The sequence below is a fragment of the Peromyscus eremicus genome, chromosome 3 (assembly GCF_949786415.1).
Source record: "Peromyscus eremicus chromosome 3, PerEre_H2_v1, whole genome shotgun sequence".
NCBI lineage: Eukaryota > Metazoa > Chordata > Mammalia > Rodentia > Cricetidae > Peromyscus > Peromyscus eremicus.
In genome coordinates this window covers 123,701,497-123,713,986 of record NC_081418.1, presented here as the reverse complement: position 1 = coordinate 123,713,986, position 12,490 = coordinate 123,701,497, and the positions used below count along the sequence as shown (strand labels likewise).

Here is a 12,490-nt window from a genome sequence, read left to right as displayed (position 1 = left end):
TAAACGTTTTCCTCTCTAGCTAGCTGTGGAACTTAGTGTGGGCTAGTTTGTTCTTGCTGTTGTTTTTATTTTGTGGTTGTTGTTTGGTTGGTTGGGTTTTTTGTTTGTGTGTGTGTGTGATACAAGGTCTTTCGATGTAGCCTGGGCTGTCTGAAACTTGCTATGTGGAACAGGCTGGCCTGGAATTCACCTGCCTCTGCCTCCCAAGCACAGAATCTACTATGCCTGGCTAAAAAACGTGGAACATTTCATGGATTTGAGTGTCATTCTTGCTCAAGGCCTGTGTACTCTCTGGATTGTTCCAATTTTAGTGTATGTGCTGCCAATGGGAACATTACTGGCTAATTCTTTGTCATCTTGATACAAGCTAGAGTTATCTAGGGAAAAGAACTGCAATTGAGAAGATGCCCGCATCAGATTGGCCTATAGGCAAGTCTGTGGGGGCTTTTTCTTGATTAATGATTCATGTGGGTATTGCCACCCCTGGACAGGTGATCCTGAGTTGTATAAGAAATAATCAATGGGGAGCAAGCCAGCAAGCAGCATTCCCCCACAGTCTCTGCTTCAGTTCCTGCCTTAGGTTCCTGTCCTGACTTTCCTGGATGATGGACTACAAGCTGTAAGATTAAATAGACCCTTTCCTTCCCAAGTTGCTCTTGGTCATGGTGTTTTTATCACAGCTAAAGAAATATGTTATATAGCTGGAGAGTATTTTGCTATAAGAAGAAATGGAATATTTTAGAATATTATTTTAAGGTATGTTACTTTTGTTTATGTTGCATTTGTTTAAATCTGTGAAGCTGTGTTACTGTGACTGTGTAAAACACCTGATAGTCTAATAAAGAGCTGAATGGCCAGTAGCAGGGCAGAAAAAAGGATAGGTGGGGCTGGCAGTCACAGAGAATATGTAGAAGGAGAAATCTGGGGAAAAAAGAAGCAGCCAGAGAAGGAGGAGGACTCCAGGGGCCAGCCACTCAGCTACACAGCAAGCTACAGAGTAAGAGTAAGATTTACAGAAGTAAGAGAATGGGAAAAGCCCAAAGGTAAAAGGTAGATGGGACAATTTAAGGAAAGCTGGCAAGAAACAAGCCAAGCCAAGGCCAGGCATTTATAAATAAGAATAAGCCTCTGCGTGATTTATTTGGGAGCTGTGTGGTGGGCCCCCTAAGTGAGCAAAAACAAACAACAATGTTTTGGCATTCAATGTGGGGCTAGAGTAAAAGAAAATCCATCAACAATGGAACCTGATACATGCTCTGGCATAGGTGAAATCGAATAATATGCTAAGTTAAAAAACAAAAGCCAGACAAAAATGTCCACAGATTATGTGATTCTATTTATAGGATCTCATCAGCAGAAAGTGATGGGTTGCTCGTCACTGGGAGCTTTGGAGAGATGATGTATGGCTGACACTAGGATGAAGTTTCACCATGAAATGATGCCAGTGTTCTAAAATTGTGTTGATAGTTGATATATTGGTTTCATAAAGCTGATGCAGTTAAGCCGCCATATACTTGTCTATGGTTCTAGAGGTCAGAAGTTAGCAATGGCTCCAGCAAGGCTGTTCTGGCTGCAGCCTGTGGACCTCCTGTAGGTTCTGGGCTCCCTGTATCTTTTAACTTGTCGCCTCTATCTTCAAAGCCAGCAGTGTGGTGTCTTCATCTGTCTGTGACATGGACACTGACTCGACACGTATCTTTCAATTTAAGGAGTCTTGTGTGGAACTCAGCCCCCAAGGATCTAGGAAAATCTCTGTGTCAGATGATCAGCAACTTCCCCTGAATGCGTCCCCTAGAAGATCAGCCTGCCATCCTCCTCCTCCTCCTTACCTGCTCCTGTGGCTGTGGAGTGGGAACCTCTGAGATGAGCTGTTTCTGGGGGCTCTCTGCCATTCTGGTCCTTTGCATAACCACGGACAGAACATGGAGTCTTTGAAAGTTCAGATCATCATTTTCTGATAAGTGGTACACGTAATCTAGCTCTCCCCACACTAACTTCTGAGCTGTGGCATGAAGCTGGTAATAGAATTTGCTCCCTGAAGTTTAATTGAAATAATTCAAGTGAAGCTTGTAGCACACAGAAAATACTCAATAATGGTTTATTCTGCAACTGATGATGCTAATGTCCTGGGTCACAGTTTCTTCTTCTGAGGAATGGGGCAATGACTCCTGCTTGTAGTCTCATGGGGTTATTTTCGAAGGTCTAACAAGCTAATAGCCTGGAATGTGTTCTGAGTGGGAACAAAAGCTGGGCAAGTTCAGGAGGTGATTGTGATTCTTTTCAAGGGATATTTAGCTCCCTGCAGACTCCAAATTATGCAGGCTCAGAGGAGCCCAGCATTGCTACAGAGGATCAGCTCTCCCCTGCCGCCAGGCTCATTTAGGTGCCCCTCCCATCTCTGGACACACTGGACAGCTATTGGTGGATAACTCGGGTGCCCAGCTGCCTCCAAACCAGACAACATTGCAAACCAAGCCCAGGAGGGCAAGCCCAGTTAGACTAGATCCCAGCAGCTCCAGTGTTTGTCTTTCTGGTCCCTGCAGGTGGGTTGGGTTGGGGACAGTCTGGCATAGAGTGGTAACTCTCCTTATGTTTAAAATGACTAAAGTACTTGGTAATCCTTTCCACTAAGTCTCAGTGTGAAGCTTTTCAGAAAGGCGTACAAAGCTTGAGGGGGCTGCTGTGCAATGGACTGGGGTGTTTACTCAAACTTCCGTTGAAAGTTAGTCAATGCAGATTAAAGTTAGGGTACAGGCTAAGTGTGATGGGAGGCTAAAGTTAGTTAATTCAGGCCAAGCATTTCTCCCCAAAGGCAACCCAGTATAGAAGAAGGCCTGAGTTTGGTTGCAACTGGATTTAGACTACCTACACATTCTTCCTGGCTGAGGAGGAGTAACCTATTTAGTCTAATATGACAATAGAAACAAATTAGCCTGAAGTTTCTCCTAAGAAGCCCTGATACCTCCAGCAGATGAGTTGTTTCTGGGGGCTCTGGCATCCTAGCCCTTTGCATAACTACAAGCGAAAAGGGCCCCTGATAGCTCTCTGCTGCCAGCATCTAGACTCTGTCCTCAGATTTAATAGCCTTTCCTGCACCGGGCTCTTTTAATGCACAATCTTGTTTATTTCTCAGAGCCTGCTTTCAAGGTAGTTATTCTCATCATCCTGTTATGGATGAGGGACCTCTTTGATTTCAGCTGGATATGTTGTTAGTCCCAGGATTGGCTCATTGGTTGACTCACTCAGGATATATATATATATATTCATTCCCGTGCAAGGCGCTAAGACACACATGAATGAAGTTGACCTGGCCCCTTCCTGGTGGTAGACATTAACTGAAACCCTACAAAAGTATGCCAAACTGCACCTTTGAAAGAGACTAATGCTAGACAGAAGTTCTGAGTCTAAAGAAAGAGCCCACTCCAATAGAAGTGTCTGGACAAAGTAAACTTTGCTCTTGACTGAGAGGCTGTGCTTGGCAGGATCCAGCACACAGAGGAAGTGCATTTGGTTTTTATTCTAACTCAGGTGGTGACCATGCCATTTCCCATTTGGCTGGGGTTTGACCTCACAGTCTTATTTATTGGCTAGTCTTAAAAGAATTGGCACACAGGGAATGAAGGAGGAAGGAGAAAGGGGTCACTGCACCAGGCTGGCTAATTATGGAATGCAGTAGGAGCCAAAGAAATGTTTTACCTAGGTGGTGTGTGTGTGTGTGTGTGTGTGTGTGTGTGTGTGTGTGTGTGTGTGTATCATTTACATAAAAGCCTTAAGAGGTAGGGGAGAGATAAAAAGATATTAATTCCTTGCCCTAAACACCAGTTTTATAGTATTTGATAGGAAAGACTCATATTTGATATTTCTTACACTAAGGAGAGATATGTTATGGTGGAATTAGGAGGACATGATGAGGCAGAGTTTTTGAGACGTGAGCAGAAAGTAACATGGTCAAGGATTTGGTCAGGGACTTTACGGAAAGGTGTGAGAAAGACTGGCCTGGTCAGTAGCAATGGGGCCATTCTACTCTTGGCCTCTATGAATTTGATACTTTTTAAAGATTTCACATGTAAGTATCATATAGCACACACCTGCTTCTAATTTATTACACAAAGCATAGTGTCTGCAGGTTCAGCCACTGCTGCTGTAAGTGGCAGGGTTTTCGGAGGCTGGAGAGTATCTCGCTGTGTTTATGTAGCACACTTTCTGTATCTGAGTTATTGTGAATGTGGCTACAGTGAGCACGGCAGTTCAGGTCTCTCTTTGAGACACGTCAGATGCATACCAGAGGTAACATTGCTGGGTCATATGTTCTATTTTCAAATCTTTGAGGGCTCTCCATATTGTTTTCCATAATCAGTACAAGAGCTGTGCTGGCTGGTTTTATGTCAACTTGACACAAGCTAGAGTCTTCTGAGAGAAGGGAGTATAATTTAGAAAATGCCTCCTTAAGACTGGACTGCAGGCAAGCCTATAGAGCATTTTCTTAATTAGTCATGGATGGGGGAGGATCCAGTCCACTGTGGATGGGGCCACCTCTGGGATGGTGGTCCTGAATTCTATAAGAAAGCAGGCAGAGCAAGGCAGGGGGAGCAAGCCAGTAAGCAGCACCCCTCCATGGCCTCTGCATCAGCTCCTGCCTTCAGGTTTCAGCCCTGCTTGAGTTCCTGTCCTGATTTCTATAGTGATGGACTAGGATGTGGAAGGGTAAGCCAAATAAACCCTTTCCTCCCCAACTTGCTTTTGGTGATGTGTTTCATCACAGCAATAGTGACCCTCTCCAGGACACCAGCTTACACCCCACCAGTGCTGTACAAGGCTTCCCTTTCTCCATGTCCTTGCCACACTGGTTACCTCATTTTTTTAAGATTTATTTTAAAATTTTATTTATGTGTCTGTGTGAATATATGCCCCGTGTCTATGGGTGCTCATGAAGGCCAGAAGAAAGCATCGGATACCCTGGAGCTGGAGTTATAGGCATTTCTGAACCTGACTTAGGTGTTGGAAACAGAACTCTGGTCCTCTGGAAGAACAGCAAGAGCTCTTCTTAACCCTGAGCATCTCTCCAGCCCTTAGGCTCCTTTGTAAATAATAGCCATCCTAACAGGTGAGGTTTCCATTTGTACTTCCCCAGTGAGTGGTGATGGTTAGTGCTTTTGCATGTACCTATTGCCATTTATATGACTTCTTTGAAGAAAACTGTCTATTTGGGTCCATTTTTAAATTGGGTTATTTAATGTTTCTCTGTAGCTGCAGGAGCCCCTGACACCAACTCTTTATCAGATAAGCAGCTTGCACATACTTTATCCAACTTTGTAATATTGTCACTTTTTTCCACTGCTGTACAAAGATTTTTAGTTTATTGTAGTCAGTTTTGTTTGGTTTTGATTTTCTTACCTATGCTTTTGGTCATCAGTCAAGGCTAATTCAGGCCCTTCCTTCACTTTCTTCCAAGTTTTCAAGCTTCAGGTCTTACACATAAGTCTGTAACACATTCTTTATTAGTTGTTGGCATCAGATAATGTTGTGAGCTCAAGGTCCAATTTCATACCTTTGCATGTTGATATCCAGCTTTTCCTGCACAATTTTTTGAGGACAGTTCTCCTCTTGTGTATTCCTGGTACCTGTATTAAGTCAGGATCTAAAGAGACAGAACTGGTAGAATGAACAACAGTCCACGAGGCTGGATGTCTGTGCCATTCCAACCTGGCCCTGAAGGCCTGGAGAATTCCTGGAGACCTGCTGGTCTTCAGTCTAAGTTAGAAGGCAGAAGAAGTTGCTTCTAATGTTGGTGAAGGAATGCTACAGTGACAGGGAAAGTAGACTTGCCAGCAATAGTGAGGACAAGCAGGCAAAACCCAGCTTTCTTCTTCCTTGTCTTTTTATCCTTACTGCCTCCAGAAGGTGCCACCCATATTCAGGGCAGGTCTTCATGCTTCAAAGAATCTGATCAATACAATCCCTGGTAGCTTGTGTTTTCATTGATTCTCGATGCAGCCAAGCATATGCCAAGCTTAGCTGTCACAATACGGTTGTAAAGTTTAACAACCTGTGGGTTCCTTTATAGCTCCCTGTGCTGTTCAATTGCGCCATGTATCTATTTATGCCAGTTCTTGGCTTTTGTGCCTTTTCTTTTTCTTTATTTTTATCCTTGCAGTTTTTTGTTTTGTATTGTCTTTTTAAACAGACTCAGCTGGCCGTGTTCTCTTGCCTCCACCCCCGAGGGCTGGGATTACAAGCATGCATCGTGCCCTGCTTTTAGCCTGGCTTGATTGCTATTGCTGTGTGCTATTGTTTGACATCAGAATGTGTGATGTTGTAGCTTTCTTTTCACTCTAGATCGAGTTGGCTATTCAGAGTCCTTTCTGGTTCCCTGTGAATTTTAGGAATGTGTTTTCCTGTTCCTGTGATATGGAGCACTTGGAATTTGTATGTTGTCTTTAGTAATATGGACATTTTAACAACACGAATTCAGATCTTTCTCCTTCTTGACTGAATTAATTCCTAAGTATTTTATTCCTTGGAATATGGTTGGAACTGTTTTCTTAATTTGTTGCTGGTGTACAGAAATGCAGCTGAGTCTTCCTTGAGTTACTATATTAATATTAGTAGCTTGGGTAGGGTGTTTTCTTTGTGGAAGAGCACACCATCTACAGAGAGAGATGTGTCCACTCCTTTCGGACCTGGGTGTCTTGTCACACTTGCTGAATTGTCTGGTTGGAACTCCCACTCCTGTGCTGAGTGGAAGTGAAGAGTGTCACCTGGTTCTTCTTGACCTGAGAGATGCCTACAGCTGTTCCCCATTGAGCACAGACTTAGCTGTGGAGTGTCATATGTGGCCTTTCTCATGTTGAGTTACATTCTTCCTTCACTTCTTTTGTTCAGAAATGTTTCTTCCTTTGTTTTGAGACAATGTCTTGACATAAAGCTCAAGATGGCTCCAAACTCCTGGTTTTCCTCTCCACCACTGGAATTAGACACATAGCACCATACCCAGCTAAGAAATAATTTAAATTTTTTAATTTATTATTTTAAGGATCTATTTATTTGTTGTGTGTGCACATGGTGCAAGCACACACACACACACACACACACACACACACACACACACACGTGAGTTAAAGTACCGTTGGAGGCCAGGGAAGGCATCAAATACTCTGGAGCTGGAGTTACATGTGGTCGTGAGCCATCTGATGTGGGTGGTGGGAACAAACTCCAGTCCCCTCAAGAGCAGCAAGCACTCTTAAGAGCTGAGCCATCTTTTTCCTTGAGTATTTCTAGTTCTGAAAGAATATGAAGTTTTGTTCAATATTTTGTTATAGAAAAGTGACCATATGATATTTGTTCTTCATTGAGCTGTGAAGTATTCCATATGTACTGGTTTACACATATTGAACAATTCTTACATCCCTTGCATGAATCCCACTTTATTATTGTAGATCCAAAGATCCATAGACTCCTGTGGTAAAGTCGGGTTTGTAGTACATCAGCACCCAGGGCCAATCCGACCATGAAGACTTTGACCTCATCATGTAAATAAACACTCTGATGTATTCTGTGGACTACTGGGAGCCGATACAAATGGGAGATGGGCTCCGGCTGAAGGTACTAGTCCTTAGGGACACACCCTTGCCTCTGTCCCCTTTGTTCTGTCTACCACATGCCCCTTCTCATGACATTTTGACTCTCCAGAGGCCTAGAGGCAATGAGCCAAGTGACCATGGACCAAAGCCTTTAAAACTGTGAACCAAAATGAAATGTTCTTTCTTCTCTATGCTTTTCTCATTGGCATTTTGTCATAGTAATGGAAAGCCAACTAACCAATGATGGTATAGGTTTCATCCAATGTGATGTTGAATTAGGTACATGAACAGTTGATTTTATATCTGTGTGCATGTGTGGTGTGTATGTATATGCTTTTTCACACTTGTATGGGGTACATGTGCATGTATGTGCACGTAGAGGCCTAAAGTTAACATCAGCTATCTTCCTTGACTGCTCTCCATTTTATTCAACTGAAGCAAGGCCTCTTCTCTCTGACCCCAGAGCTCAAGGATTCTGGCTGGTTTAGCTAGTGAGTTAGTTCTGGGAATCTCTGTGTGCTGGAATTACAGGTACTTTCATACCTGCCTGGCTTTTATATGGGTTCTGGGGATCCAAACTCTGGTGTTCCCACTTGAACAGCGAGCATTTTCTCCACTGAGCCACCCTCCTGGCCTGGCACACTTGTGTTTTTTTATTGGACGTCTTTCTATCTGTTTGTCAGGCATATTGGGCTGCAGGTTTCTTCCCCACCCCCATCCCTACCTCCTTCTCTCTCTGCTTCTTTACTCCTTTATCTTCACCTGGGTGTGTCATGGGGATAGCTGGCCTGTTCCCTCCTCTCGGAAGTTTTGGAAGAGTCTTACTTTGCTCATACATTGTTCATCCAGCTGTATTCTCTTGACATCAGGATGATTATTCTGAATTCTTTCTGAGTTAGCTCAAAAGTTCCTCTTTCTGTGGGGTTGGTTACTGGCGCTTTCTCAGTTTGCTTCTGTGGGGCTGTCTTGGCCACAGTTTTCATGATCTGTATAGCCTTGTGCTGGTGTTTGGGCATCTGAGGAAGAAATACCTCTCCAGTCTTTCAGTCTGGCTTCAGAAGGTAAAAGCCGTCCTCGGTCAGGCCCTTGGGTCAACAGCACTGCCTCTGGGGATGTGGCTCTTGTGGCTGAGACCTGTAGAGCTGGCACATGGGGACGACTGGGTTCTCAGTTGAAGACTATTGTCACAGTCTTCAGTGGATGCAGATCCTGTCTGGTCCCTCCCAAACTCTGAGTCAAAATAAGCCTTACATTAGTTATTGTCTGTCTTTTCTAATGGTAACATGAGGCCGACAGGTATAATGTTTGGATGAGGGGCTCTGTACTTCATTTTACTCTGGCTTATACGAAATACATAGCCAACCCTGTGCTTAAGGCAAGAGCACATGTCCTTAATCCCCACCTGAAAGTCCAGGCTGTTTCCAACCAACTCCTCTAGAGCAAGTGGCTCAAGGTCCAGGAACAAGAGGAGTCACTGCCCAGGACTTGCAAACTGTAGACAGCCTTGGAGTTCAGTCATAGAAACAGCCCTGGGAACGGAAGAAAACCAGGGCCAATTTCAATCGCTTTCTGGATCTCACTTTTATTACCTGAGAAACAGAGGGATTATGATATATGATTTCTGTGGTCCTCTCTGGCCTAGCATTTATAACATCTTTATAATTATCTTGCTGTCTTTATTCCAGTTCCCATGGCTCCTATTGTGTTGGGCTGGCCAGGGCTGGCCATGCTGGGCACTGAGAACTTCTGAGATGTCGAGATGCTGGATTAGAGCAGCTTAGATGCCTCTGCTTATCTTTCCTGTTATGAAGCTCATGAAGGGAAAATAGACCCCTCTCCCTGCCTCCAAACCACAAGTCTATCCAAATCTTGGTCACCCAGGCCCCCTGACTAGAAACACCAGGGACTGCTGGGGACTATTCCTGCTGGCCTAAAAGCTATCTGATCCTCTCTTTCCAGAGTCGGCCTCAAGGGATAGTTTAATGAATGAAATAAATGCAATCGTGTGTGCAAGCACCACATTAAAAAAATGTTGTGTTTGTGTGCAATGTGGTATGTGAACGTGCACACATGTGCCTGTGGGTACAAGTGTGAATGGGGGCCAGGGGTAACATCAGGGTGTCTCTCTTCAGTCTCTCTCCACCTTTGGTCTTTGAGACAGGGTCTCTCACTGAACCCAAAGCTCATTGTTTAGACTGGGCTGGTGGCCAATGAGCTTCAAGGATCTGCCTATCTTGGCCTTGCAGCACTGAGGTCACAGATGTGTGCTGTCACACCTAGCTCTCAGTCTTCATGCTTGTCTCAAAGACTCGTCACCAGCTGAGCCATCTGCACCCCATAGGCACTGCATGTTGGGGTGACTTGCTATGCAGCCTCAGTGACTGCAGGACATAGCTATCATTGTCCTGCAGTTCATTAGTGAACTGAGGCATGATGATGCTGGTGTGTCACTCAAGGTAATTTGTTAGCATGTGACAGCATTTGGACTTAGATCCTGCATGAACCATTGTAGCATGAATCTTAAGGTCTTATTAATAAAAAAAAACAAAAAAACAAAAAACCCTGGAGACAGATATTGGGGTGAATGCTGAAAGATCAGAGAAGCAGAACAAGACACAGCTAACCTCACCTCGCCAATTTCTCAGCTGATCTTGTTTCTTCAAACTGGAAGCCTCTGTGTCCTCATCCGAATGGATCTCAGCTAAACTGCTGCTAAAAGCTAAAAGCTTTAAAAAGCTTTAAAAGGTTCCTGGTCCTCATGCCTTATATACCTTTCTGTTTCCTGCCATCATTTTCTGGGATTAAAGGTGTGTGTCATCATGCCTGGCTGTTTCCAGTGTGGCTTTGAACTCAGAGATCCAGAAGGATCTCTGCCTCCTAAATGCTAGGATTAAAGGTGTGTGCTACCACTGCCTAAACCTATGTTTAATATAGTGGCTGTTGTGTTCTCTGACCCCCAGATAAGTTTATTGGGGTGCACAATATATCAATCACAAACCTTCCATATAACTGTGATTCCAAGAAAGTCCAGCCCCCATCTGAGAAAGCCTGGTTCTCAGAAATGGGCCCCAATACTAGGGGAGCTCAGAGATGTGCTCTGACACCATTTAGCCTGCCTGTCTTAGGCATGTTACGAACTCCAGTTTCTCCATTTTAAAGTGGATGAGAGTTGCTAGTTAAGGGAACTCGCAATAGTTTATCCAGTAGGGGACGTGGGTTGAGCCTGGAGGAGATGGAATTCATGGGTAGAGAACAGTTGACTTGGGGACACCTGCCTGTGAAGGCAAGCCCCACGAAGGATGAGAAGGGAAATGACAGGAATGGGCTGACATTTCAGAGGACTACACAGTAGAATTAAGAGTCGACTGACTGCGAATTGGGTGTGTGATGTACTGGATGCAGCTTGGTCAGCAAGGGCAGGGAGGGGCTTAATCAGCATGTCAAGGCTGAACTGGTGTCAGAGTCTTAATAAATAAGCAAAGATGCCAGGTGTTCTTGGAGGTCCCAACGTTCTGGACTCCTGGTGTCCCCCTCTTCTGGTCACATGACATGGTGTACCTGGTGCTCTGGTGTCTTAGGCTAGCTCTCCTTCTTGGTCAGGGAAGAAATTCTGAACTCTTGGTGATCCAGACACTTGGTCGCAGAGGGCTATTCTGCCCTAATTTGGTGCAGATTTCTTACAAGGACATGCCTCTCGAGCTGGACATCTTTTAAAAAACCAAGAATGATGTGTTATGAGCTGGGGGCAGGAAAACGGCTATTCCCTTGGCAGCCCTGGAGGAGGTGTCCCTCTCCCAAAGCTGTGTCATCCCTTGGCTGGAAGCCACCTGCTGGCTGGCTTCCTGCCTTCCTGTCTGGTCCCTGCGGTGAATGGAGTTGCTATTTGTAAACACCAAGTCCAAGCAGGCTGAGAACTAGGCTTCACCACCCCCACCCCGAGGAGGGGACAGCACTTCCCATAAGTGGAGCAGAGCAAGAACTGGTAGCTGGAGATCTCCTGGTCATCAATAGAACATTCGGGAATAGAGTCTCATTTCACTTCATCTAATGATCACCATTAAGACAAATATTGCATAAATTCTCACATATGTAGAGTCTAGGTTTAAGTGTGTGTGAACATGTGAATCTCATGGAAGTAGAAAGGGGGCTATGAGAAGTAGAAAGGGGTCTAACTTACCAGAGGAGGGGGGACTGGGAGTGAATAATGGAATATTTACGTCAAGGAAACAGAAGGAAGAACTATCTGGGGCAGGGGCAACAAGGAAGGGAGCACGGGAATGGGCACCCTGAATGTGGGTGGCACCACCCCGTGGGCTGGGGTCCTGAACTGAGTAAGAGGGAAAAGAGGAGAACCTGGGCAAGTACCAGAACTCACTTCTCTGCTTCCTGACTGTGACCTGAGCATGCCCAGCCACCTCAGGTTCCTGCTGCCTGGCTTCCAGCCACACCGCACTGTATGCCTTCTTAGAGGAGGGACCATAAACTGCCCTCCCTCCCTTCAGTTGCTTTTGTCAGATATTTTATGATAACAATGAGAAAAGTAATGGAAACAGACATATATATATATACACACACACACACACACACACACACACACACACACACACACACACATAAAAACATCACAGTAAAGTTCATTTTGGGTATGCTAACCAAAAGAATAATGTAAAGAAAAATAAATTCTTTCCCATTATAAAAGTAATCTATATCTCCAGGAAACAATAGAAAAATACAGATAACACAAATATTTAATCTAAAGATAATTGGGTTAACTTGTTTATAAAATCCTTTTTAGACCATTCTGTGTGTGTAGTCATAAAACTGCCTGCATTGATACAGCTCATTCTATAGCTGCCCTCCTCTCCCTCATCTTCTTCTCCTCCTCTTTGCCCTACAGACAGACATACATA

At 44.4% G+C, this 12,490-nt stretch overlaps 1 pseudogene; it reads right to left on the bottom strand.

Moving 5' to 3' along the window:
* Positions 1-232: 232 nt before the first annotated feature.
* On the bottom strand, positions 233-333 carry LOC131907528 (U6 spliceosomal RNA; annotated as a pseudogene).
* Positions 334-12,490: the final 12,157 nt, after the last annotated feature.